The sequence below is a fragment of the Corvus kubaryi genome, unplaced genomic scaffold (assembly GCF_017639235.1).
Source record: "Corvus kubaryi isolate FWS band 111438036 unplaced genomic scaffold, C.kubaryi_AGA036_p1.0 split2-37374, whole genome shotgun sequence".
NCBI lineage: Eukaryota > Metazoa > Chordata > Aves > Passeriformes > Corvidae > Corvus > Corvus kubaryi.
Genome location: NW_024582082.1, coordinates 6,946,478 through 6,974,252, shown reverse-complemented (window position 1 = coordinate 6,974,252; position 27,775 = coordinate 6,946,478). Strand labels below are relative to the sequence as shown.

General features: G+C 44.2%; 1 protein-coding gene and 1 long non-coding RNA gene across 2 annotated transcripts in view; one reads left to right on the top strand and one right to left on the bottom strand.

Moving 5' to 3' along the window:
- The first annotated feature begins 8,479 nt into the window (after positions 1–8,479).
- ACSL6 (acyl-CoA synthetase long chain family member 6) overlaps positions 8,480–27,775 on the top strand; it is a 104,081-nt gene continuing 84,785 nt past the window's right edge. Inside the window, exon 1 of the mRNA XM_042014505.1 lies at positions 8,480–8,551. The gene's annotated coding sequence lies outside the window, so the exon portion shown is untranslated. The remainder of the gene's footprint in view (positions 8,552–27,775) is intronic.
- LOC121658079 lies at positions 12,877–15,267 on the bottom strand. Its single transcript, XR_006013839.1, has 4 exons — positions 15,054–15,267; positions 14,937–14,966; positions 14,144–14,272; positions 12,877–13,251 (listed from the first exon to the last, which is right to left on the bottom strand). It is a non-coding gene; the product is annotated as an uncharacterized LOC121658079 (long non-coding RNA).

Here is a 27,775-nt window from a genome sequence, read left to right as displayed (position 1 = left end):
TGGGCAGTGGCAGCTGTGGGGATGTGACATGCAGGTGGGCAGCCCCACGGCTGCAGCTTGTGGCTCAGGTTAAACTCCTGCCCACGTGTTCTGCTGTGGATCTTTGTGCAGCCCAGCTACCAAAAGCAGCTGTGTAGCTGCTGTTTGTTGACTAAGGAGAATAAGGATTAAGCTGTTTGGCAGTGTGTAGTTTTGTGCTAGAAATATACTTTATCAGGTGTTTTGCATCAAGATTTGGGTCAGAAATAGCAGACCTCATGTTCTGATTTAAAGGACAGGTGTCTGCCAAGGAAGGCAGGAACCTCCCTTGGAATGGAAAATGTGTCCCCCATCCCTCCAAATTATTATAACTTTGAAATTACAGGGCTTTCAGGCAAAGATAGGGGAAAAGGAATAACAGTTCTTTACTAGTATATATATGTACAACAAGGCAAACAACCACCACCAACAGCAGCGACTACAAACAAAAGCAGAAACCCAACAACAGCCGTCTCTCGGCTGTCGAGCACCTTCCCCGTGGGTGCAGTTCCGGTCACAGCCGGCAGGGGCGCTGTTGGCTCCTGGCCGGGCAGGGCAGGTGCGATGATTCCCCCGCGGCTGCAGGGGGCGCTGTGGTGCGAGCTCGGCCGCCTCTGTGCAGTGGGGAATGGCGGGCGGGCCCGCGGGAGAGAGAGAAAAGGGGATTCCTTTGCAAACCCCCAGGGGCAGCTGGTCCTGGTGCCCCTCCAGGTGGCGAAATGGGCTGCAGCAGGAACTTCAGGGCAGCTGGAACGGCAGGGACGAGCAGACTCCGGGGTGGCAAACAAAATGTAGCAGAAACTCCACAGCCATAGCAGAAACTGTGGGAGCTTGGGCAGACATGGGGTATTGGGTTAAAATACAGCAAAAAACCTGAAGTAATGGCAGAAGACAGTGGGGCTGGGCAGCGGCAGCCAGGCTCCCGCAAGCAGCCAGGAGAGGCTGCCTTGGAGGGGCTTGGGGTCCCACGTGTTCCCCTGGGGCACCCCAGTAGATGGTGAGGGTCTTTTACCAGTGAGGTTGGGTGTTGATAAGGTCCCAGTTCAACAGCTGCTCTTATGAGCAAAGACTCACCCACTGTAGGAGAAGCAGTGGGAGGACAAAAGCTCTGCAGTGGCAGCGAATCCTCTGGGGAGCAATGGTCCAGCACTAAACCCCACCTGTCTCCACTCCGATCCCGAGAGGGAGCAAGGAGCCAAGCCCAGCCCCTCACCCCCCAGCCAAAATCTCGTGGTACCTCTGCCCTTTCCAAGAGAAAACCCCCCAGCTAACAGAGTAGCCAGCTGCACCTTCCCCCTCCTCTTCCTCCTCCCAGCCACATCTTTTGTTCTCTTAAGTACCGGTCATTATCATCTTTTAGGCAACAAATGGGACAAAATTCCCTGAGAGAAAAGGAAAAATCCTAACCTCCAACGCCTCAGGGTAATATCAGGTGTTTCTGACTTCTTGTTTCATGAGAAGCTTGAGAAGTATTTATGAAATTATCCTTTTTTTTCCCCCTGAAAAGAGCAGGGTTCTGCCCATTTCCTCATACTGTGATAAGGGATAGGCTTTGGGGGCAGCACTGCCTCTATCTTTGCTTAGCTTACCCTTGCAACATCCTTGTACTTCTACTTCCTGGCGTTTCAGCTCACAGATGATGAAAAGGAGAAGGCGAGTTTCACTTCATTGGCATATTGGTGCACTTTGTTGAAAAACAGGATACCTCAGTCTAGGCAGGGTCATATCTGACCACAGGCTTGAATGGGGGGTTTCTCCTCAATGTTCTCTGCTTCAGGCCCTCACCTTCAAAGCAGACACTGGACTCAAGGATGCCTTTTTGCCTCATGCTCCAGTGTGGAGGTGGGATCCCTGCAACTTCTGAAACTTGAGGTTGATGTAAAATTATATAGGAGTGAGCTGGGTGAACACCAGCATCCCCTTGTGTGGTTGCTGATTGTTTAGGCTGTTAGGCACTTCATCATTCCTTATAGCTGCAGAGGATATTGCTGTCCATGTCTGCGAAGATGATGAAAGATTTATGTATCCCATTGCGCATTCAGACCTGATGAGACCTGATGAACTTTCTGAATTTTCTCTGCTTGGCTGGGCTGCGGTGGAGTGACTCACCTGCTGAGGTTCAGCAATCCTGTGACCATATCCATTTGTGGACCTGGACAAAGTTTCCAAGGGATTCATCGCCTGGAAGAGGAGCTGGCTGATCCTGGCACTTATTCCACCTTCTACAGAAGATGAGTTGGGTCCATGGAGCTCGTTCCTCTGGCCCTGGAGCAGCTGTGTGTGATTTGGTTTGAGAGTGGAAGCTGCAGTCAGCTGTGACCATTACCCACCTGCACTCCAGGTGTGCACCAGCCCCAGTGGTATTGTGAAAAACAAGGTTCACCCTCCTGTGAGAATTTAAAAAGTTTAATATAAAGACAATAAGAGACACATAAAATAAAGCAAAGAGGTAATGGCCGGTTGCCTTGGCACACTGCCAAGAGCACACCTGATGCTCGAGGTGAGTCCTTTTTATACCATTTTCTTTATATGCATGTTCTTTATGCATATTCAAACTTTTCCCGGAGCTGTTCTGCATGGCCACTCCTTGGTTCCACCTTTTTAGAGCATGCGCATTTCTCTGCCTTGAGGTTTTATTTCTTTTGATTCTTGGGCCTGGGCTCGTTGGGTGAGAGTTGATAGTAGAGTGGGCCTCTTAATTTCTCCAGACAGTCAGGGCTGATTGCAGCTTTGGGCCTCTTTGCCCCCCGGGCAGAGCGGTGATAGTGGCTCTCGGACTCTCCTGGCCGCCCGTTCTCCAGGTGGAGTAGCCTTTGGGCCCTTTTGTTCCCTGGACAAAGTGTTGATCAGCAGCTTCTCAGGCCTCATCCTCTGTTCACTTGGAGGTTATCTTACTTGTTCACACTTGCTAATATTCTTGCTAAAAAGAAAGAAAACTACATCCACACAGCAAAAGCATTTCTAACATTATATAGTATTCACCTTAATACTTGCGAGAAGCCAATATTATGATACGCGTTTATAACATTATCACTGAGCTCTCTGTGAAGGGTGCAGCCATTGCTGCTGCACCATGGGTAGGCTGGCAGTGAGAGCTCACCTCCTCCTGCTACAGTATGGTTTTGTTTGTTTCTGCACTGATTTCCTCCACTGTAATTTTGAGTGGGCACAGTCAAGTGAAATGTTTCTGACTCAATGAGGTATGGAAATCTGTGAGCCTTAATACCATCTGTGGCCTTAGGCTTTCACTTCCTAACAAGTGTTAATTTATTCATGTTCTCAGCTCTCACTTTGCCCCCACATATGTATTTTGGTGGGAGAAACACTGCAAAACGTGTCACTCATCCATAACTGCAGGATGGATGCAATTGCTGGCTATGGTGTCCCCAGCCTGCAGGATATCACCCTGCTAATATGGAGTCAAGTCTGGGTCTTGCAGGTGTGAGAGATGAGGTAATATTTTGCTGCAGACAAAAGCTTATTAGGTAAAAGAATGAAAGTTGTTGGTTCTATGTGTTGTTCTTTATGGTTTGAATTTGTTTTAGTTAATTTGGTGGGTGTTGCTGTGAGCTGGGAGAGGGGCAGGGCTGAAGACAGGACCAAAAAAAGAAGGAGGGTGAGAGGGGAGGAGACAGAAAAGTAGGTGATCGGGAGAGAATCTAAGTTCCCGAGTACCCATCCAATGGGAAAGGGGACAGGGACCGCCCCCGGCCGCGAAAGGGTATAAAAAGTTGCCATTTTGTTGGAGGGGGGGTGTGTGTGTTTGGAGCTCGTCAGAGGAGGTACGCACCTGGTTCAGCTGAATCATTACAAAAAAGTTTTCTTTTGCAACTTTGTCCCCATTTAAATTGTATCTGAAAGTTAGTTTATTTCTAACACAGGTGTCCTTCTTTACCATGCAAGGGCTTAGTGTGTTTCTAGCATGGCTTTCTCCAGCTCCTCTAGCAGCTGGGAATACATGCTTGTATTCTGGACGTGTTGGTTACAGTTGGATCCCACCTTCTCTGCAGCTCAGCCTCTCGGGGGTTGCTCCAGCTCAGCTTAGAAGGAGGGAGCTGTTTCAAATTAGCAAAGAGTCTGAGGTAATGGAGCTCTTATTCATGTAGTTTTACCACTGCCAAAATAAATGATGAAAACCTCTTAGCAAGCCCATTGGCCAGCTGAGGCTCTGCTTACTGACCCACCCCCTCCACCCCCCTAAAGATGTTCCATACGCAGAGAAGAACCAGCTGGGTACAGCGGCCTGGTCTGACACATTTTTGGGCACTGTTACAGTGTGGAAATGTCCTACTATGTCACATTCAAGCCAGAAAGAGTTTGTACATCACATAATTCATTTAAAAGAAACTATTTCTGCATTGACATGTTGCCTAGAAATTCAGACTGCTTAATGGCTCAGGTTTGTACCTGAGTAAGATGAGCATCTGAATTGTTACACACTCCCAGCTTTGAATATTCCTTCCCACAAGAGCTTCACGGTGACTGCACTGCCTGTGACAGAAGAACACTGACAAAAAAGCCCTTTGAGTAAGAAGGTTTGCACAGGCTGCCTTGCTGTGGTTTTCATCTCTGTGCTTTGCTCTGAGTAAATGATAGCTTAGGTTTTCAAGAAAATTAGCCTGGGTTTACTCACAGGAAAGAGGAAATGACAAGCTCAAGCTGGTTTTGAAGCGGTACAGAGGAAACATTTGTACAACTTTGAGTGCATTTAAAGGTGGAGGGGAGTGGCTGTGGACTGCATCCTCGGTAAGCAGAACCACATCTTGTAGCACCAAGTGACATTACAGCAGTGTATCATGTGTCCAAGGTCCTTAAGCTGTTGTGGACTAACCAGAACCCCACAGCAGCACTCCCAGGAATGGAGTCAGTGCTAATGGAAGATTTGGCATGAGTTCAAAGTAATATTCCCATCCTTGGTATTTGTCCCCAGTGGCCCCAGGCAGGCAAAGCAGGCAAAGGTGTCAAGGAGAATCACCCCTGTAAGTACCAGACCTTTGTTTCTGCGAACGATTTAATGATGAAATGCCATTTTTAAGTTGTATCTGGGAAACCACAAATTTGAAGCTCCACACAGATCAGAAGCTTCTTACTAACCCTCATGCAAGCAGTGCCTCTTTTTGACACTTGGCATTCAGTTCTGCCAAGGTGCTGCTCTGGCTGGTTGCACTTTCATGTCTTTCAGAAATAGCAGTTCTGAGTTCAGGAAGTCTGAAGTGTGTCTTGTACTCAGCTGGGAAGTTGGATTTTACAAACCTGAGTCTAGAGCAGGACAGGGTGTTTCCAGGAGTGTTCCTCTCCCTCATCTCTCCTGGGTATTTTAGTCCAAGATTTGACTTCATCTTCCAGCACTGCCCTGCTCCTGCCTTCCTGGTGGGATGCTGCCAGATGGGGTTTGTCTCACTCAGTGCCAGGTGCCTCCTTAGGGAAGAGGAAGGATGCAGACACTGATGGAACAGCAAATAGCTTGGAAAATACCCCTCCCTCCATTAGATCAGAAAAGGCAGAATCAGGCTGGGGTGAACAAGTGCACAGTGGTCCGCTTAACTGTGAACAAACCTCTTCTTCACTTTTCATGGCTGTTCTGTGGCAGCTATCTGGTTTTTACTGAACCAGCATAAAAATTACTGCAAGAGCTGACAGCAGATAAAACAGGCCAGGAAGATTTTTGTCTCTAAGAATTCTTGCCTAAAGGTAGTGCAACATGGGATGTTGCTGCATGAAGAAACCATCATCAGGCACTACATATTCTCTAAGAAATGCCCCAGCACAGCTCTGGGGCTCGATATACAGATAAAGGCAATTGCATCTTCCACCCCATCAGTTACACAGCTCAGCACTTCTCAGTGTCAAGACCTGGGTGCGTGGAGCCAGTTGTGCAACCGAGGTGATTGGGGAGTTGGCTAACACCCACCGAGCCCGGCAGGGCTGAGCAGCTGCACCTCATATTTCAGAAGGGCCTCTGTCCTGTGAACCCCCCCAGAGCTGCCCTAGCAGCACTGTGCTAATTCTACTTTTTTTCTAAATATTTGTCAGGTTAAATCCCTTATGTGTCCTAGACCTCAGAGATGGCCAAGAAATCCCTTTCTCAAAGAAAGGATTTACCCAGCCACACTTGTGTTATCAGAAAAACTTCCTAAGCTATTAATACATAACAGCCCCTGTTACCTGGACATTTGACCCATCTAAATTCTGTTTTGTTAAGTCACAATGAGTTTGCAACTTGGGTTTAATCCTATGGAAAATAATAATTTTGGAAATTCTTCAGAGACAGCACTGTCAAACAGTTCCCCTAGCCCAGGCTTGACCATGGCTGGCTCTGAAGCCACCGTTGAGGTGTCCCCTGCTTGTCCTCTGTACGTGCCACCAGCTCGTGCTCAGGCTGCCACGTAGCTGCAAGTGTGGCTCGAGAGCCGTGCAGGGAACTGGGAAGCTGATCCTGTCCAGCTGGGCCAGCTGCTGGCCAGAGCACCACGATAGTGTGAGAAGGAGCATTTGGAGCTTGGGAGGAAGATATTATTGGAATCATTCAGCTGGAAGGGACCTGCAGTAATCATCTAGTCCAACTGCTTGGCCACTCCAGGACTGAATTGTTTCCTAGAAACCAACTTTCCTTTATTAAAAGCATTTTTGTTAAAAAAAATTCCAAACAAATCTGAAAAACCAGGAAGCCAAAAAACAATTTAAAATATGCCAAGTGTTATTAAAACAAACTCCTCATTAATAAAATGCTGAATTCTCACTTGTGAGTGACGCTCATCCCTTAAGTGCCTTCAAAGAGCCTGTGCGGTGCTTGGCAGTGGCAGCAGCGGCCAGCTTGTTGTGGTGCCCTGAGCCATGGCTGGGTGAAAGGACGAAGTGATTGTTGTGGATTCCTAAACTGAAAAAAGTTATTTTCCACAGAACAAGCCAAAGTATCAAATAGTTGTGCTCAGTCTACACAGTTAGTTGACGCAATATCCTTTGGAGAGGGGTAGGAGAAACAAGTGACCTTGTTTCCTTGGCATGTTACCTGGAGTAAATACAGGATATTTTACACTTCCAGCAGCTTTTATAACTCACAGTGGGGTTTCCCTGAGCTGAAGAGGGTGTGGGTGGGATTTGAGGCACCTTGCAGTGGAAATACACCTGGGACCTGTATTCAGCACATCAAAGCACGGCAGAATGGAGCCTAAGGAGTCTAACTTGTTTGAGAGCACTGCTCACCTGCCATGTGGACCCTGTGGTTGGCTTGGTTTGTTACCGACAAAACAATTTTTAACCCTTCTGACAGAAGTAAATAATTCAGAGGCAAAGTGGTGTGGTGCAAAGGGACAGTGGATGGTGAAGGAACTTTCCGCAGGGCTGACAGAAGAAGCTCTGCTCTTCCTTCGAGAGGTCAGTCCTGTCCTTTCCCAGTCCTGCCGTTTGCTGCAGGCTAGTAGCTCTGTTTCTAAGCCAGGCCAGGATTTACACATAAAAACTGGAACTAATATTTCATTAAAATAGGGTGGAAATTAAAATGGAATTTTACTATTGAGAGCTACTGTTTTGTTAGCACAACAGGGATCTGCACCAGGTGTGAAACAGCACCTGTACAAACTGCTGGGAACAAGCCTTGATGCTTGCTAAAGCTGGGCCTGATGGTGGTGGTGTTTAAGGGAGAGCAGCTGTGCAGCTTCTGCAAGTGTCAGTTGTGGGCAAAGCTTTCCACCTGACCATCACCTCCAGGTGTGTAACTACCTGCTATGGGCATTGTTAAATTGATCAACTAGAGCTAAACTGCCTTGCAAATAAATAATGTTGGCTCTGGAGCAACTGGTTAGTGCTTAGCATTGCATTTTAATGCTTTTTCACTTAACTGGAAAGGCACAGTGGCAGGAGCTACTGGGTAGGAATGTATTCTCTAGAACTGAGATGCTCAGTGAGTAACAACTGGAAAAAGGATGTGATTGATTTGAATCCTAGTGAGATCACAGAATGAGAAGCTCATTTGAGCTCCTGGAAATCATGTTATACTTTCTACTGGATTGCCAGTCTGCAAACCAGACCTGACACTATGGGCCTGAGCCTACCCTGCATTCACAGCCTGGCAGAGGATGGGAACAAGGCAGACACTGCAGTGAGATTCCCTGCTCTCAGTTGTGTGGTTTGGGGAGGCAGGAACCACGCCTGGGATGCAGAGTCCCTCATCCAGGGTTATCCATCCCCAACCTTTCAGCAGCTCTCCATTAATGTCAAAAATTGAAGTAAGCTCATTTTAATTTCACTTTATGTGCTTTTGGGGAATGAATTCTGGATGGGGTAGGAAGTGGGGTGCAGCAATGACCACTGCCTGTGCTCAGCTCCCACCACATCAACCGCAGCCTTATCTCACCCCTCCATCTTAGGGAGGGAGGTCTCGGCCTATCACACCTCTTTCTGTTTTATTTTCTATCTTCCTTTATAACTTTTCTAAAGCTAAAATACCTTTTAAACCTCTTCCATTACAGGCTGTCAGTGATCACAAGTGACTCTCTTCTGTGTAGCACCTTGGCAAGAAAAAAGAAGCAATAAGGTAAGCTTATTCCTATGTTGCACTTTGGAAATTTCCAGATACATCCAGTAGCCTTCCGGACATGAGAAAAACAATTTGTACCTCTGGCTCTAACTGTTGCATTTTTTTCACAATTTATTCGAAATATGCAAATTTTGAGGGTAACATTTAAGTTCAGGAAGAGCAACCATTATTGCGATACATTTGAATTTGCCAGCAGGTTCTGGGGGAACTGTGACAGGATAATGTGTCTGAATTTATGTAGAGTGGATCCATGATGACTCAGTAGGGAGGTGGATGGGATGTGCCTCCTGCTTATCTGCAAGCAGGATTGCTCAAGTCAGGGGAGAGAATAGGGATGATGCTGTTACAGATAGCAGGGGGAGTCAGGGACGGGGCTTTCCCATTCTTTTTGTTGTTTGTTTGTGGTAGGTGGTTAACAGTGCACTCAGATCCCTAGGGAGTTCTGTCCTGCACCCAAAGCTTAGACCCTGTTGTGAGGACAGAGAAGAAACATTTAATTTCAAATAATAAAAATTATAAGCCCTTGCATGTGAAGTATATCACAGATAAAATATGCTTCAAGACATGCGATCCCAGTATTTATGGAAGTTATTAGAACCCAGATTGTGCTGCTGCCGGGAATATTAGATCCAGATTTCTTTTTTTTTCTATTGCCTTTGAGAATATTTAGAGCATTGCACTTGAAAAGCTTCAAAGTCTGAATGAAGATTCAAATAACTTAGGAAATTTGATATAGAGAATTAGGGTTGGTTCAGGATTGTTTCTGACTGGAATTGGATGGGGTTTCTGTAAGTCTTACATCTTTGGGAAATGAATTCTTTTATACCTTTTACATAAGGTTACTGTCAGTGATAACCAGACTTACAGTCTATGGACTGCTGATATGCTGTTAGCTCAAACAAATTATTTAATACTTGCTACTTCTTCCATTGACTTTTTTTTAATATGAGTTTTTAAAAATATTTTCCATTCTGTCCTGCTATTATTGTTATTGAAGGTTATGGTTTCTTTTAATAAGAATATATTCTTTGTCCGCTCACAGCATTTTTGACTCAAGGATGTGGGTAACAGCTCTTTGCGTCTTAAGACACAAAAAAAAGGAGTTTCAAATATTTCAGCTATGGTAAACAGGTACTGTAGCCTCAGTGCCTGGTTTATTTCTCCACTGTGACAAAGTAATGGGAATAACATGCTGAAGTTATCTGCCCATGTTTCCTTTGGGTCAAATCCTGTGGGTTGAACTTGTGCAAGCCTTTTCTCATAACTTCACATTGATGGATGGTATCAGGAATCATCCTAAATTATGTCTCTTCTTGTTTCTATAGAAGCATTGGCTTTAAGTATAGGCTTCATCAGAGTATTTTTAAAAGCTTTTCCCAGCTTTGGTTGTTTTATCATTATACATACTCTGATGCCTGAAAAAACACCAGGGTGCTGGCATATAATTTTTTATGCTTGTTTATAAGCTTTGCTTGGTTGTTTCATCTTGTAAAACATGAGGAATAACTGAGCATGGCTTTGATATTGAGGATTTTATGTGAGAGGTCAACATATGTGTGCAGGAAACATGCTAAATAAATGCATTCATAAAGTTGGTGAGGAAAATGCTGCTGCTGCCTACCCAATTTGAAAGGTCAAAATGTAATTCTAAATTGGTTTCCTTTTCTGCATTTCCTTGATGCAACGACTTCAAGTAGATGTCTGGAAAAATAAATATCTATACAGGGGGAGTGACCTGAATTTAAGAGTGGGTATAGTAAGAGTGTGAGTAGGTGGTTGGGTTTTTTTTCCCACCTCTTTATGAACTTAAAAAACCAAATATGAGTCATGCTGGAGGTGCTACAGGACTTTCTGATCAAGTCAGTAGAATACTAAGCCCAAATGTCATGCTCGGAATTTTAAGTTAAACTGAATTACTTTAAGGTTAAAACTTGGAGGAGCTGCTGGAGCGGGTGGGTGCTCAGCAGGAAAACCCAACTGAATCTCAGCCAACCCGACCACAGGCAGTAATAAAAAGATGTTGTTTGACAAGAACTCCTTAAAATCATGGACTCCTGCAGAATAAATATCTTTCTGATGATAATGCGACTCTTCTGTTTACCATCCCAGTTCAAACACTGACTGGAGTAGTATCTCTTATTCTGTGGGATTTTGTGAAACCCTTAGGCCAGCTCCAGAAAATATTGTGGGCTGATCTGTTCTTTCTCACAGGGTTGGACAGGAGCACTTTGGTCATCTTGAGGATTCATGGAATTAAACTAAGTGCTCTTCAGTTTCTTTCTGTTTTTTAAACTGAGTTGTGCTTTGAAATGGCTGGCCAGGGCAGGGGGCTGCATGCCCTCGAGGAAAACCCCAGGGCAAAGGTGAGATCACAGATACATAACATTAAATGGTGACTTTGAGAAAGAAACACACTAGGCTTAAACAAACCACTTTTAAACTGGGTATCTTCCAGTATTTTTCAAAGTCCTCTGGCAGTTGAGGTGGGGCTGAATATGTGAGCAAATTAATGTATTATTCAGCAGCTGCTCTGAGTGGAAGGCCAGGAGTTGGTTGCATTTACTATATGTGCCGTGAAGAATTTCAGGACAGCAATTCAGCAGGTTTCTTTGTGTAGGTCCCATCCTTTCACACACAATCACAGGAACTCATCCTTCACCTGGCTGTGTGAATATGGCCCTACAGAACGCTGCTGCAATTCAGATTGTGTTGGGATCTCAGATGTTTTCATAGGCTTTGAGCTTTCCCAATTTATCATTTTGTTTCAGTTTTCAAGGTTCTCTGTGATGTGGGCGTTTCCCAAGTGCTTATCTTGCCTAGGATGCAAAAAGATGCAGAGAGCTACAGCAAGACCTGTACCACCCTATCACCGCTGCTGTTTTAACCTGGAGATGCCTGATGGTTCAGGGCCGGCTGAGCATGATAGAAAACTCCCTGTGTTGGGACTGAAGCATGACAATAGGACAGATATTTTTCTCCACATACCTTATAAATGGTGTGTCTCTTTCTTCCTCTTACCACTATTTTGTCAGTTGCAAAAATTAGTTCTGATGTTCCAGTCTAGATGGGATGTTGGTTAGTGATCCAGACATGGTGGGAAATGAAGGTGCAAATCTTCTGGCTTGTGTGTCTGTATGAATTTACAAGATTTAATGTGTGATAAATCATACTGCCATAGCAAGGAATTTCCATGGTTGTTAGTGACTTTCAACACCAATCCTTGTCCAAAACTCACCAACCTTGGGCTGTGATTGGGAGTGGTGAAGTGTGTTCAGCGGTAGCAAAGGTCTAAGCACCAAGGTAAGATTCATCTACCAAATACACATCTGTCATATTTCAGAGTTAGAAAATCAATTGATGACTCCTTTATGTTTTATCACAGTAGTTTCAAATTTGGGTCCAGCCTTTTTTCTGGGCTTAGAAGAACTATGGATTTTTAATTGATGTCAGCTAGATTTGTTATTATACAAGCCAATTGTCTTTTGGCTCAATTTTATGACAAATTATAGTTCTGTCGGTACTCAGACAAGTCTGGGTTCCCCCATCTTTTCTAAGTGTGAGGACAAAACCCTTGAAATCTGTGGTGCCTGTGAATCACATGGGAACAGGCATCAGCATCGCCTTGAGAGACCCATCATCCATGACCTTTTCTATTTGTTATCTTGGTGTTGTTATTGTAGACTAGGAGTACTGGTATTGCCGTGACCAGAATTGGCTAACCACTACCTTGTGATAGTCTGCATTTTTAAAAACTTCTTCCCGTTTAAGTCTCTATGACTTTTTCAAAAATACAGATACCTAGTAAAAAACCAGCATCTAGTATCCAGTTTATACTGATTTACACAGAGCTATGTGAGGTCTTGTACAAGGAATATTATGCTCTGAATCTTTCCTAAAGCATGAGATTCAGCACCGGTTTGGATCTAGTCATAACCTGTATAAATGCTCTATAGTGAAAAAACATGAAAAATTCAAAGCAAAGTCTGTCCAGTGCATTGGAAGAAGACACTGCAGCCGCAGTGGCAGCTCATGGAGCCTCAAGATTTATTAAGTCACGTTCATGTTAAAGCTCATCATAAAGCAGTGAAAACTAAAAGCATGAATTTTGTTCTGGGGGTTAAAGCACATGGAACGGTGGGTGTTGGGTCTCTTCCACCCTCCTGGGGGTTGTGCTAGATCTCCTGGTCCGTGGGTCAGTGTTGGGTTTTCTGTTCCTTTTGTGCAATGCTCACACATGCATATATCCTTATACCATAAAGCTCTGGTGACATAAGACGCTTCACATTCGATAACTGCACAAAATAAATGATGACACTTGACCATGCTTGTTATACAAAGCTTTAATTGCTGTGTACAGTTTTAATTTGCTTCCTTGCATTAGCCAGCAAAAACGAATATTAATTAGCATCAGAATATTTGCATTAATTAGCAAAGACTCTGCTTTGTAACAGCCATATCTCCCCCTCCCCTTCCCACCCAGCCCCTCACTGCCTGGGCCACTCTTTCCTAGCCCAAGCCTCGGTGGGGTCACGGCAGCTGCATTTGCCATCCAGGTACAAACCCAACTCGCTTCTCCCGACAATGCTGCAGTCCAGCTTCTCATTGACCCATCTCAGGAATTCTTGCAGACTCTCTTTAAATTGTGAGAAATTAGTTTTTGCCTTCTCTAAGCATCTCTTGTCGTTGGATGAAGATTTCTAAGAGTAAAAAGGAGGTACTGATGCATGAGTTACAGATCCTGCACATTCTGTCTCAGCTCACTGGGATGGAGTAGGATGCTGCCCTTCACACCCCCAAAACCATTTCACACAATTTTTAGAAATCATTAGTAATTAGCTATTTCTCTTTGACTTTCACAGTATTGCAGACTTTTCTGTGTTGTTTTTGGGGGGCAGAGGAGTCATCTGCCAGTCTGGAAGGTCAAAAACATTTCTCTCACAATACCAAATCCTGGGGACCGTGAGGGAGTGTGGGACACTGGCTGAGTCCCAGCACAATCCCAGCTGCAGCAGCGTGGAGCATGTGTTGGTTGGATGACAGACTTAGACATGGCTTATTCTGCAGCTGCAATAGATAGAAAATTGATGCTTATCTGGTTTTCTTCCTAAAGCCTGCTTCTCTATTCCAGGGAATTACCTAAACACAGTTATTGTTGGAAATTCGGCCACTGGTCCGTGCAAACCCTATTTTCTATCCTCTTAATTTCTCTGTTTTTCTCTCTTTTGGATTCAAAAGACAGATTCTTTTATCTGTAGTATTTCTGATCTCTCTTTTCTGTTATTAATTGCCTTGTCCTTCCTGAAGGACAAGCTGTACAGGTCATCATTAATTGCACCTAATAAATAATCTTCATTACTGTAGGTATAACTGAACTATATTGATGTGGTCTCCATAAGAATGAATTTGTGCATGAGATAGAGAGCTTGGTCTCCTTCCCTGGGGCTGTAGCTGGTTCAAAATTAAAAATGAGTGATAATTTCTTTGTTAAAAAATGAGAGTGGTAAATCACCTGGTGTTAAAAACCCTGGATAAATTGATAATTACAAGAAAATACTTGAAACTCAAATCAAACAAATAGTAGAGGCTTACCTTCAAAATGTAGCAGATTTTTTCTAGCCTTTGCATACCTTTCTCCACTTTTCTCATGCACATCCATGTGGGAATCTTTTTTAGTTCATGAATAAATATTTCGGTGTTATTATGTGCACAGCTTAGTTTCTAGGAGAAGAAGGGAAAATATACAGTGTTCTAGTTTGCAACAAGAGAGCTTTTCTTTCTTGAAAGAACTGTTAATAAATCCTATTGAATATGCCATTTTTCGCTGGAAATCTAAACTTCTTTTATTCTTTTTAGGATTTCCTCTTATACTGTCCTTTAAGAAGTGTTATAAGGACAGTTTTCATAACTATTATAGCTGGAAACTTTGAAATTAAAAGGGTCCAGTTTCTGTCAGTGGTGGATGTGACCACATTTGGAATTTGATTCAATTCCATCTAAGTCAGAGAGTGATATATTTTTCTTTGCTTTGGAAGTAGGACACTTAGAGAGAGCTACTTTAACAATTTTCTTTATATTGCCAGTCATTTGAAGACCAGACTTTGCAATCACCAACAGAAGCTTCTCTGGAAAAAACATTAAAAAGAACTGACAATTACACCCTACCTCAAATTTTATCTTTGGTGGCAATTAGAATGTTTACTAGCCACCTTCTCGTAATCTTTTAAAAATATGATATTGCATCAGTGTTTAGGACATCACTTACATCTGCAGCAATTACAGCTTGCTTTAAATGTCCTCAGACTTGCTGTGCCAGAGCTTATGCTCCAAGTTCCCTTTGGAGACTCTGGCTGACAATAATAGAATGGAAAAAACAGGTTCTTACCTTTATGTGAAGCGGTCTGAAGAACTTCTCCTGGAAATAACAGAAATCTGTTAGTCACAAATTGGAAATAATCTCAAAAAGTAAATCTGATGTGAGGGAAGTGGGGAAATTATTTACATTTATGGGCTCATTTTCAGCCTCAAGCAAACAAAGCATTTCATCAATTAGCGAGTATTTAGTCTCGTTCAACAGATGAGGCATTTCCTTCAGAGGGAGAAAGTAACTGGAGACCCCAGAACTCAGTAGTAGCAAGAATACTTGAGGATGCATTTTAAAGGTGTTAATTTGGGAGCTTGACCCTTGTTATCTGGAAAGGGCTTTGAATTCAAGCTCTTCTCTCTTGGCAGATAGAAAGCTGGCTTATATAAAGAAGATGAGTAAGTGCAGGATGCGATTACCATCTTATCTCATTCATAAATCATTCAAATCAGAAAACGATGACAACTTGAGCAGCTGAATTATCAGCATATCTGATTTGAGAAACTTTTATGATTAAAGTTCTGGTAAATTTCCTAAAGCCTCTAACTTCAGAGCTATGCTTTAATGCAAAAAAAAAGTGATGTGTAAGGGCATGAATATTGTAAAAGAACAACAACATAATCATAAAGTCTTAGAATGGTTTGGGTTTGAAGGGACCTTAAAGCTCATTGTGTTCCAACCTCCTGCCATGGCCAGGGACACCTTCCACTAGACCACGTTGGCCAGAGCCCCATCCAGTCTGAACTTGAAGACTTCCAGGGATGGGGCATCCACAGCTTCTCTGGGCAACCTGTGCCAGGGCTTCAGCACCCTAACAGGGAAGAAGTCCTGCCTAACATCCAATCTAACCCTGCCCTCTGTCAGTTTGAAGCCATTCTCCTTTGTCCTAGAAGGAAAATGCCTGAGGAAACTTGTAGTAATGCAGCCATGAAGGGGTTTGCTTCCCCTCAGATAAGACTACATCTTATATTGCTGTGAATTTTTGCACTTCAAAGATTTCACCACCTCTGGAGGTAATATCAGCTAAAGATGGAGCCCATAGGATCTAATTAATCATCTACATTCCTGCAGTGTGGCTTGGGTGAGCATGTGTGAGCAGGGAGGGCACAGACATGTATAGCAGCCTTGCAAACCTGGCTACGTTTCTAGAGCAAGTATCTTCTCTTTGACCTGAAAAGAATACAGTAGGCCGTTTGTTCACCACAATTAGTAAGTGTGAGAGCTGGATTTTACCCTGGCATAATTAATTTGTATGACAGTGCTGTGCAAATCTGCAGTCTCAGCTGGCAACTGCAGCTTCTCCTTCTCATGTGGTGGGGAATGTTTGCTTCTTCATTAATGATACTTGGGCTCTTATGTAACACTTCCCAAAGGTAATGAGGTGATTTTACATGGGGACATGTTAGTAAGTGACAAGAGGGGCTGCAAGGACAGTGCCACATTGTGTGGTGGTGTGTCAGAGATGCTTTGGGGTGGGACCTCAGCATCCCACAGGAGGGGAGCCAGGGCTCCCCCAGCTTTCAGAGTACCTGCGGCTCTCGCAGCACAATCAGCTCAGAATGAACACATGAGGGAGTTCTCTTCCAAATATGAAGGCAATGCATCTCTAAAGACAAAAAAGGGTAATTTGTTCTATGCTAGGTGGCAATTAATGTTACAGCTAATAAAAGAAGTGTCATCAAGGGAGCTCTGAGTGTGAAGTTATTTCTGGCTACCAAGGAAAGGGAAATCACTAATCATCATCATTGGTGACAACCATGCCTGGCAGTGGAGTGGGAGGTTTCGTAACCTTCTCCGGGACACCTGGGCTGCCTCACCTTGTTCTGTGCTCAGGAGCAGCCCTGGCTCTAGCAGAGCACTCCTTGTTCAGTGCCAGAAACAACATGCTTGGCAGGTGCTCTTTGGAAAGGGTGAGGGAAGAGCCAAGCTCCCAGCTAGAGCACCAAGCTTTGCCATTATCCCTATCAGCCTGGGCCAGTTGGTATTAGGGTCTCTATTAAATATTTCCCATATAGCCCAGTTTCTACTCTTATATTTGATTTTTAGGTATGTAATTTCATAGAAAATGTCTGACAAACCACAGAGTTGGTAGATGGGTTTTTCCAGATTCGATTAGGGAAATTTTGTGTTGAATCAGGGATATGTTTACTTCTGGATAGTGTTCTAAATAATAATAGTAGCAACAATACTACTACTACTACTAATATGAATATCTGAGACTGGATGATGTTCTAAGTTCTTTGAGTATGTTTAGGGTTGTCCCTACTATAAAAACAAGTCTGTATGTTAACCATGGCCATGTTATTCACTGTTCATTTACTCTTTTTGGAAACTGGGGAAGTTATTTACATTTTCCAGTGCTTTGTGAAAGGTTCTTGTAGCAAAAAGCAGGTGGGAAATTGTCACGGCTGCACTTTCCAGCACTGCTTTGGTTCAGCTCTCTGATGAGAGGCTTGAATCATTCTCTCAAAGGGCAAAATCTTAGTATCAAGCTGCTCTTGGTCTGTTGGTGTCCAGGCCCCCTCATTTCCCAGCCAGGCTGTTGTGAGACCAAGTAGCTTTGGGCATCTCTTTTCAACTGACAGCCTGAGGTAGAGTAGATTAAAATGAGTTACCAAGATGATAGTTTAAATGTGCTAAACTGGCACACCAAAAGATGCAAAACATGTAAATAATCAACTAAATTGCCTTTGTACTTTCTCCTATGTGAGTTTCAGTATCTCTTGGTAACACAAGGAAGCCCATTCTGCTCCTCATCTCTGGAGGTGGGAGAAATCAGGAAAGGACAGTCTCCTTTACCTTCTCCCACTTCTGTCTGGATCATTTGCCCCAGGGGAAGCTGTGTGCAAGAGGTTCAACCTTACTGTGTACAAGGATTTAATAACCAGACGCACCAGGGACAAAGCTCTATGTGGGTTGTATGTTCACCTAAGCCATTAGGCAAATATTGACACCTTCTAAACCCATTTATCGAATATTTTTGCACCAGATACTTTTTGGAACAGTGTCACTCCTTTTAATACACGCCCACCTGGAAAACGTACCGTGACTTAATGTCAAATAGCTTTGAAGCTGCTGGAGAGAAGTAGCAAGATGTTATCAATAGGCTCATGCTCAGAGAGCAACTCCCTGTGCACAGGATGCATCTTTTGGTGATGCTGCAGTGGCCGGATGTTGGTGCTGAGCCCTCATGCCTGCACTGACTCCTGCTCAAAGCCAGCCTTCTTTTAGAAACTGTGGGGTCTGACAGAGTTGTTTTGCTTTTAACTCTTTCTGTAATGAGAGGTGAGAATCTGCTGTGCTTTATTAAACCCTTTTGATCTATAGATTTTTATAAAAACATGTTTTATACCAAAAATACTCTAAACAGGACTGCTCATGTTTTTAACCAGGTGAAGAGTTTTCAAGGATGTTGGCACAGGGAGTTTTGAGGAGCTGGGATAAACAAGCAGAACACCAAATCTCTCAAAGTGCTGAAAAATATTTGACATTAAAGCCTGAGAGTTGTACACCTAGGGGATGCCTTATCAGTGGGTTTGGGCACTGCAGGGGAACTGAGGCACACAAGCCATTTTTCAGGCTGGTTCAGAAAACAACTCATCTGAAATCTTCCTTCACCTTTCTGTGACACCTCTGAGCTCTTTGGAGTAATACTGAGAAAAGATGATTAAAAACCTGAGCGAGTCGCTCACAGGCAGCCCTTCTTTTTATCGGTCTCCTCTGGCTGATGCCAGCGCTGTGGCGGAGGACGGGCCAGGGCTGCCACCTAGAGAACAGCCACCGCCACTTGCACACGCATCTTCGGGGCCCTCTTTTGGGGAAGAAACGTATGCCAAACCTCGACACAGCCCGAGTGCCTGCGGCAAATGCAGCAAGGAGGGGTTGCGTGCTCTGCGACTTACCCCAGCCTAAGGGCTGGGGGGTCGCTTGGGGGAGATGAATAATAGTGATAACAATTTTATTTGTATTTGAGCAGGTGATTGGGAAGGCAGTGTCTGGGGGCATGCATATTTGCTGTTCCCCAGCCTGTTCTAAGGGAAACATTATTGTAGGATCATAGAACCGCAGAATAGTTTGAGTCAGAAGTGACCTTAAAGCTGATCTAGTCCCAGTCTCCTGCCGTGGACAGGGACACCTTCCACTATCCCAGGTTGCTCCGAGCCCCATCAACCTGGCCTTGGACACTTCCAGGGATGGGGCATCCCCAGCTTCTCAGGGCAGACTGCTGCAGTGTCCCACCATTTTTCAATCTTCCCTCCCCACCATGAGCAATGGTCCACAGCTTTTCCCAGTAGTCCTGGCCTATTGCTTTTTCTCCCTCTCAGAAGATTTCTGCTAATAAATGTAAAACTTCCTTTGGAAGAAGACTTTTTCAATGCTTTCCCCTTGCATCCCACAGGATCGTGGCCCCTTCCCTCCTCAGCAGGTTGTAACTGTTCCTCTCTTGCACCCAGTCCCAAAGGAGAGAGCAGCTTTGGTTGCAGTGTGTAGGATTGTGGTCCTGCTCCCCACAGAGCTTTCAACCTTTGAGCTGGAGGTCAGTACCAACCCTTTCAGACCAGCTTTTCAGTGGGCTGTGTGCCACTCTGGGGGTGATGGAACTAGAATGTTTCCTCGGGTCCCTTGTGAATCCTGTCCTTACAGGCATTACAAGCTCCATCCCAAAGCACTGATGTACCCAGGGTCAGCTTCCTTCTACCCTCTCATCCCCTCACAGAGTGAGCTGCTTTGACCTAAAGCCACTAAAAATGTCAAAGCTATATTTTCTGCATTCTGTATTTTTGTAAGTATTGGTTAATGTTTTATTCCTGACTATTTTGGGGTGGTGGAGAGATGAGGACTGAACCTACTGCTGGGTTGTGGTTTTTTCCCTGTTCATACAGTGACTACTGTTTCTTTCTTCCCCCACACTGAATAAACTCTTCTTCAGGTGTTGTTACAGAAACTGGCTAATTTTTCAGACATGTGGGTTGCCTTAAGGGATCGCTGCAGATTCCAGCATGAATCTCCCTACCTCTTCAACCTGCCTTTTCCTGCAGATAATGTGGTGTTCAAGGTATCTCACAGGCACACCATGGCTTGCACAGCCATTGCTCTCTGCTAGATTCTTCATGAATCATGTGGTTTAGGGAAATTCATTGCACGTACTCAGTGATGCCTGCAAAAGTACATAAATATGATGGGCTAGGTTTGGAGGTGAAATTTGGGTAGGAGAATCCCCTCAGAGGGGAAGGTGTGTGTCTAACAACCCTGATGGTCCCTGTTATTTTCCCCATCAGAGCCCCAAAAAGGATTTTTTTTTCCTTTCGGCTTCATTTTGCTTTCTTCTGCATGGGTAAATCTTCCTGAAATCAGAATATCCAACTGGGTGGAAAAGAGGAGATACTGGAGGGAGATCTCCATTGTGAAGTAATCAGTGCTACTTCTACCCAAATTTGAAAACACTAGTGGTATTAGGTGGTATCTGGACCTAAGGATGGCGATCCTCTACACAATCTCCAGCCATTCACAATAGGCTATGTATTATATCTATAATAAACTTAAAGATTTCTGAATATAATACCCTGCTGACACTGTCCAGACCTCACTGGTAGGAGACATTGATTCAATCAATCTAAATTATCTTTAGATAGAATGTTGCTTACATCACCATAAATATATATTTATGTTTATATTAGAAAATTTATTCTATAGATAATATATCAAATATTATGCAATCTAGATATTTTATATCTAAAACATATATCTCATATTATGTATGTTATATATATAATATATAATTCAATATACTTTTATATATAAATTGTCTGTGTGCTTGTGTTACATGTGCCACAAAAGAAGAACTGCCAGTTCTATCTTTGTGCAGAAAATTTATTTTGCACAGATTCTGTTAAGAGTTTGGGTACATTTCATAGCATTCTGCATACAAGTTTCCCAAATACTTAACCATAAAAAGTGTACAAGTCCTGTGCCAGCAGCACACAGCTGTAATGAGAACAGTCATACTTACACAATTTGTACTGCACATTTTAACATTTTAAAGTGATTGTCACTGCATTTGTGGCATAATAAGAATCTTCAGTTAAGAGAAGTATTTAGGTATAATTTGAAGAGGTGCATCCTTTTATAAGATTGTCCCCTGCAAGTGCCTCAGCCTCCTAGAGGGGAGGTGGAGGTGCTGAGTGACATGGATTCCTCTGTCCCACAGGCTGGCTCTGTCCTGCCTCTGAGACCACTTGGGTGATGCAAAGCTGAGCCCTGGGACTGTGGCTTGGAATAGCATGTAAGAGAAATAGTGTAATAACAACCCCCAAACTGGATCCCCAGAGCAGCTCTTCACACACCATTACACAGCAGTCTTCTAAAGCAAATAACTATTGCATTTCTTCATTGTAAAAATAAATAATTTGAAGTTTCTCTAAATAAATAGAATAAATAAGTAATAATAGAGATCCGAATAAATAACAGCTCCCAATAGCGTTGCTTGGAGGCGGATATGCTAGGCTCAGGTCTTCTGGCAATCTAGACAGGTAAACCAAACTCCTTTGAAGCTTAGTTTCTTTCCTCTGGAAGGGCATTGTGACCCAGGAACCTTAATAAATATTCCAAATTATTGAAAAAATCATACTCTTCCACTGCCTTCCAGTGATGTTCCTTGAGGGCAGACTGAAAGGAGAGGAGTGAAAAGAATCAGGACATGTAAGTTACATTCTGTTCCCTGACTTTTTTTTCTGACTTTTTTTTTTTTCTTAATAATTAATTTTAAGACCATGAAGGCTCTCATGAAGATATTGGGGTTTGAATGGCTGAGGAATGTGTTACAAGTTGCACCTTGTGCAGCTGTTTCTCAGCCAGGGCTCCAGTCCCCACCTGCACCAGGGCACCTCCACTGGGTGATGGGCTTTGTCTTAGCCAGGAGACAATGGGAAGAGGTGACCAGAGCAGAGGAGGCACTGGGGCCATGGCCAAGTGCCAGCTGCTGGCTGGAAGCTGCTCCCATTACCACACAACCAGGAGGCAGTGGGTACTTTGGTCAGACACTTGTTCTCAGTGCAACCAGAAAAAAACCACAGAATCTTTTGTGGTCCTCTAAAGCAGCAGGAAACAGTGAGCAGGGAATCAGCCCAAACATACCGTCCACCCAGTGCATGACTCTCCATAAGACTGGATTTTCTGCAAGTTCAGAACTATGCGTTTCTGCTCCACACTCTCTTTGCTGTTATTTAGGGCTTCAATAAATCCTTCCAGATAGATGGCTGCATTCCCTCCCGCCTCCATCGTGTTGTTCTGGAATAACAAAGTTTAGCAATTTTGTCTTTTCTGTACAGTATTCCTGGCACAGATTTCATCACATTAATGCAATCAAAATGCCTGCTACAAGAAATAATCTTGCACAGTGATTTGAGGCCAAAATTATATAATAATTATTATAAAATTATATAATAATCTGTAGAGTAGAGAAGCAACTGTGCAAACCAGTGCTTTCCCTCTGCTGAAGGCTGACATCACCTTCAAAAGTTACAGAGTGCGTCTGTAGAGGTGGAACTAGGCAGGACTGGGCACCATTTGTTTTTTTTATTGCCTCCTTAGTTCACTCAGGCATGGGAAGGCAGTGATTCTTAGGAGAATCTTTAACCTCCAGCACTTCTACCTGGGCTTTGCCTCTCCTGAGCTTCCCCAGGAAACGCGCTGCCGATGCCACTGCTGGCATTGGTCTCTAACAACATGGGTGTTTCTTTCCCAAAAAGGCAGGGAAACAGCCTGTTCCCCACTTTCCAATGGCAGTAATGTACCTGTCTCCATCTGACTCTGGAAGACAGTCAGTTCTGATTATCTGCCTGTGAAAAGAGAGATAACCAGTGCTGTCTGGGAGCCAGCTGTTCTGCACCGCTATACTGAAGGCAGAACCCTGAGCACTGGTGTTTCAGGGAGATCTTTGATAACTCTGAAGGGAGCAGAGCCCTGCACATGATCCCTCAGCACACATAACCCCACCATGGTACTCCCAAAAAGCCCAAAGGGTGACTCGGCTGCCATCTAAGACCTGACTTAAGAGCGCAAGAGCATCCTGAATGGGCTATAACAACATCTGCTTTCCCCCTTCCTCTCAAAAAGCAGCTAGCCACCCCATGAGCCCACAGCATTAGAAAGTGAACCACAAAGGGATCTTACCAGAGGCTCAATTTTGCTGCTGCCCTGAAAGAGATTGGTAAAAATCAGATTAGTAGGTTCCCTGCTAACACAGAAAGTCAGACACAGGGCACAGAGAAAAGGCACCAACCTTAGAGCTTAGGTTCTGAAGGACTTCGATGGTTTCCTTGAAGAGAGCGTTGGCAGGGCAAGCTGTGCCTGTGGCGCATGATGCAGGGGACACCAGGCACAGCACTGACAACATAACCCCGAGCAGGCATAGCATTGTGGCAAAGGGGCTGTGCTCCCCTCTTTGGGCTGGCTAATCTGCCTCGTGGCTGCCTCTTATATGTGCTCTGGTGCAAGGAAGTGATTAATGCCTCACCACAAAAATGCCTAAACTGAAGGCGAGTAGTCACCTGTAGAATGGAAGCTGTTAGTTTCTTATCTGATTGAGGAAACTACATGTTTCTAAAATAAGGACTCCCCCAAAAGTTCAGTGGGAGCTACGTAACTTGGATATTTGAGCCATTCTGATTGTAAATGCTAAAGCATTTTTATGAACTGATATTGTCTAAAGATTGATGCAAAGTAACTAAATGTCTCTTGGGTCCTTACATCCATATTTGCCCTACTTAATATTGCAATTACATTAAATAATACACTCACCTTTACTAATTAGTTCTCTGCCCTTGTTCTGTGTGCTTGTCATTAGAACCCCATGAATTACTCAATGGTACCATGCTCAGACATAAATGACAATTTCAAGACTCCTCCTGACACCATGTGAGCCTGTGCTGGGGAGAGGGACCAGCCATGGACTGCTGGGGTAGCTTAGTATCTTGGGGGGACAGAAAAGCAGCTCCTCTGCTCTTTCTAAGGAGCAATTATCCAGTTTCTGTGCTCTCCTGAGGAGGTTTAAACCATTTGGCTGGTATCTCATTTTACTTCATCTGCAGGAAGCTTGGCTGATGGGGTGCATAGCACTGATGATTGATAAAGACACTGACAGAATTGCTCCTCAAACTGCAGGTGGGCTCTGGGGTGGCCACAGTGGGTCCTGGGTGTGCTGAGCCCTCTCCTGTCCCCTAGTCCCTCATCAGGGCTGCCTTTGACCCTGCTGCACAGTTCCTCTGCAGTCACCCTAAGAGGAATGAACAACATGCCAGGATTACACCTGCAGGACATCAGGTCATTACTATCCAAAACCTCAGAATATTACGTTTACATGTTTTTTCTGTAATTTAAATTATGTTATTTCCATCCTACAGGAGTTTTATTATGTAACTGACATTCTTTAATGTGACTTAGGTTTTTTTTCCCTTAAAAAAACTCAAGTGGTACATAGCTAGAGAGACTGCTTTGTTTGTGCTTCTCCCCTGAGGCAAGGGCAGGTGACCCACACACACAGATGTGCCATCCAAGCTGATGAGAGCCCAAATGCTGCCTTTTCCACACTCATGGCATTTTACTACTAGTCCCTGAGCTGATGTTTCACAGAACACATAACTTCATTGGTTTCCTTGCGTGATATTAATTAAATCAAAAGGCACTGTCGTGTTAGCTTCAAACCAGGTTTTGGAGATGCTGCCAGGCACTTCTCTCCCCTGAGAAGCCACCTTGTTCAGTTTTTTGTTTTCAGTCATTTTGCTAATTGTTTGGTGAGTGAGGCATCTCCCCTGCCATTCTCCACAGCTCAGCCTTCAGGAGCCTTTGCTGGATGAGCCACCCTGAAAGCAACAGCCAGGTGTGGAGCAGACTGTGCTCCCTTTCCTGCATGCACGGGATATGCTGGTGTGGGAACTGGGGTAGTTTTCTTGCCTTGTTGGAGTCACACTGATATTCCCGATATTTCCCTGTAGTCAGAAGATTGGCTTTATTCCAGAATTGAGGTTAACTCGCTGTGTGTTACCTTAGTAGGGCAGCATCCATTGGAATGCTGTCTCTGCCTCGTGCTATCAAGGGATTTGCGTCAGTTCAGGCAGTGGTGAATACCGGTCTCTGTGGTGCACACGTGGCCTCTGTTAAAAAAAATCCCGTGATTATTTTTATTTTAATGAGTTTGTGAGTAGTGTGGACCATTCCAGTGACCCTGTGCATTGCACACCTCTGGAAGCAGAATTGCACCTGAGACTCAGGTGTTTGCCCCCATCTGTGGGTGGTTCAGGACTTTGCGTGTCCCTGGCACTGCTGTGGCCATGGAGATAAAACAGATTACAGCATGGTTTAAAGGGAAGGAATGGGTTGTATGTATTGAATCATAGAACCATAGAATGGGTTGGGTTGGAAGGGATCTTTAAAGGTGAATTTGTTCCAACCCCTTGCAATGACCACTAGACCAGGTTGGCCAGAGCCCCATCTAACCTTACCCTGCATGGATGGCTGTACCTGCTGGTACCACAAATTGTAGCCAGGTTCAAAGTGCAAGGAATTTCTTCCCTCGGAAAAAGCAGTAGGAGCTAAGGCTGCAGCTAAACCTGTCAGTGAGCACTGGGGATTTTGCTTTTATCTCCAAAATATCTAAAGAAATGAGAGTTCCTGCAGAGAGGGCAGAAGGGAAAGGTGTGGGCAGGATGGACTTTTACTGCTGGAAAAAAACGAACTGTGAAGTTGGGACTCCACCTTTTTCTCTTTATTCTTTTTAAAGCCACTAATGACATGCAAATACATTCTTAGATTGCAGCCAGGGTGGAAAAAAAAGAGGTGATAAAACCAGAAAGGAAGATGGAACTTGCGGTCTACTCGTGTACGCACATTCATCAGTTGATCTCACACACACCAACTCTTTTGCAAATATTCACTCAGAGGTGAAACTGCTGTGACCACCATTCTCCCCTCATGGTTGGATCAGCATTGACCTTTCTTTCCTGTTATGTATTGAGGGGATAACTGCTGTAGGAATCTGAGAGGGCTGCAGGGAATTTCCAGCCAGGGCTCATGCAGCATCATGCCCCCATCCAACTCCACCTCCACCAAAAAATCCTACAAGGATTAGCACTGATGAGATGTAAATCACTGATGTGCTTTCACTCCTAAGCAGAGCCACATGAAATACCCATATCCTTGTCAGACACGGAATTAAATCAATGAACAGAAAATGGCCCAGCCCATTAGGAATTAACCAAAAGCTTAATATAAAATCAACTGAAAAACAGAAAAGACAATAGAAAATTAACTGAAAACTAACAGAATTGTTCACTTTTCTAAACCTGGAGAGATGGTGAGCTTCAGTTTTGTGAGCTGGGCTCTACATAACTAAAGTAGAAATCCTGGTGAGAAGTCTCAGCAATGGTACAGAGACCATTCTTCCCCTGTGAAGGATTTGGACAACTTCAGGTTCATTACCCCATAAATGATCATTATAAAATTATCACACCCATGTAGCTTACTGAAGTGGAAGTTCAGCCAGCTGAAGGGTGACACAAGCTCTTGTGAAGCTTCCTGTCCTATCAGGGAGAAAGCAAAGAGTTTTGACAGTAGTTTTACTAATTTGTGACACTCCGTCTCAAAGCTATCTTCTTGCTGTCATTCTTCTGTGAAAAGATTGATCAGTACCTCCTTTCACTTCTCTGAAAATCCCTGTCATACACATGCCAAGTCCATCTCTGTGCATTCTTGCACAACCTTGAAGTGTTTTGATTTCTCCCAGATGTTTGCCCCTGTCACACTTCTAGCTGGCAGCTGCACTTGCACACCTCTGAGCAGACCAAACCATCAGGCTCCTCAGTCTTGATGGGCGCCCTCTTCCCCTCCTTAGCCCTTCCACTTGAATTAATCTTGAACAGGGAGGCTGAAATGATTTACAATGTCCTTTGCACCATAGGATTGACACTGTGTTCCTCAGTACTGGAAGGAGTTAAGGGATGTTCTATCTCTGTGGTTTGCCTCTGCAGAAAGGAGGAAGCCATGCCTCTCCCTGCCATGCAGAGTGATTTTAAACGCTGTTCAGAAGCAGCAGAAACTGAGATCATTGTCGCTGGTGACTGTGCTTGGTTGGGGCATCTACAGCAGATGTGCAGCTCTGCTCCCCAGCCCAAGGACATTCCTTTTGTGTTTCATGCTCTGGCTGTGTCCCTGGTCTGTGGCCAGCTGTCTGGCCAGTGAGCTGTCATCCTTGGCAAGTGGCCCTTGGAGCATGAGGCCAAGTCAGGCTAATTGGAGAACAGAGGCTACATGTTTTGAAAAAGGCTATGGAGAGAGAAAGATTTTTTATTTGATCAGAAGGTATTCCCCATGTTTGTATGACTTCCTCTGCAGCTACTCAACAAAAGTGCCTGTGAGTCACAGAGGCCTGTCCTTCCCTTGCAGGACCCGGTGGGGGAATTGTACTGACGCGTGAAGTCAGAAATTAATCCAAAGCCGACTCATTCTGCACATCTCAACCTCCTGGACCCCTGTCCTCTGCTGTAATCCCTTAGTCTGCTGAGGCTCTGCCAAGGTCTCCCTAGCTGATGGGGGTCAGCAGGGCTTATCCTGTCTCCTTTAACCTGTTAGGACTCATAGGTAGAATTTTTTGTAACTACACAACTTTGGAAAATCAAGGAAAACCTCCCTGCTTGCTCAGAGAGATGTCCTGGAGATGCACAACAAATTCTCTACCTTTCAGGCAAAATTAGAGATAAGTTGTGGATTTCAGTGTTAAATTCTAAGAAGTGAGATGCTGGTTTGATTAGAAAAGATTTCACAGGCAGCCTTGGTGCCTCTCCAGCCCCAGTGAGTCAGGTTGGTGC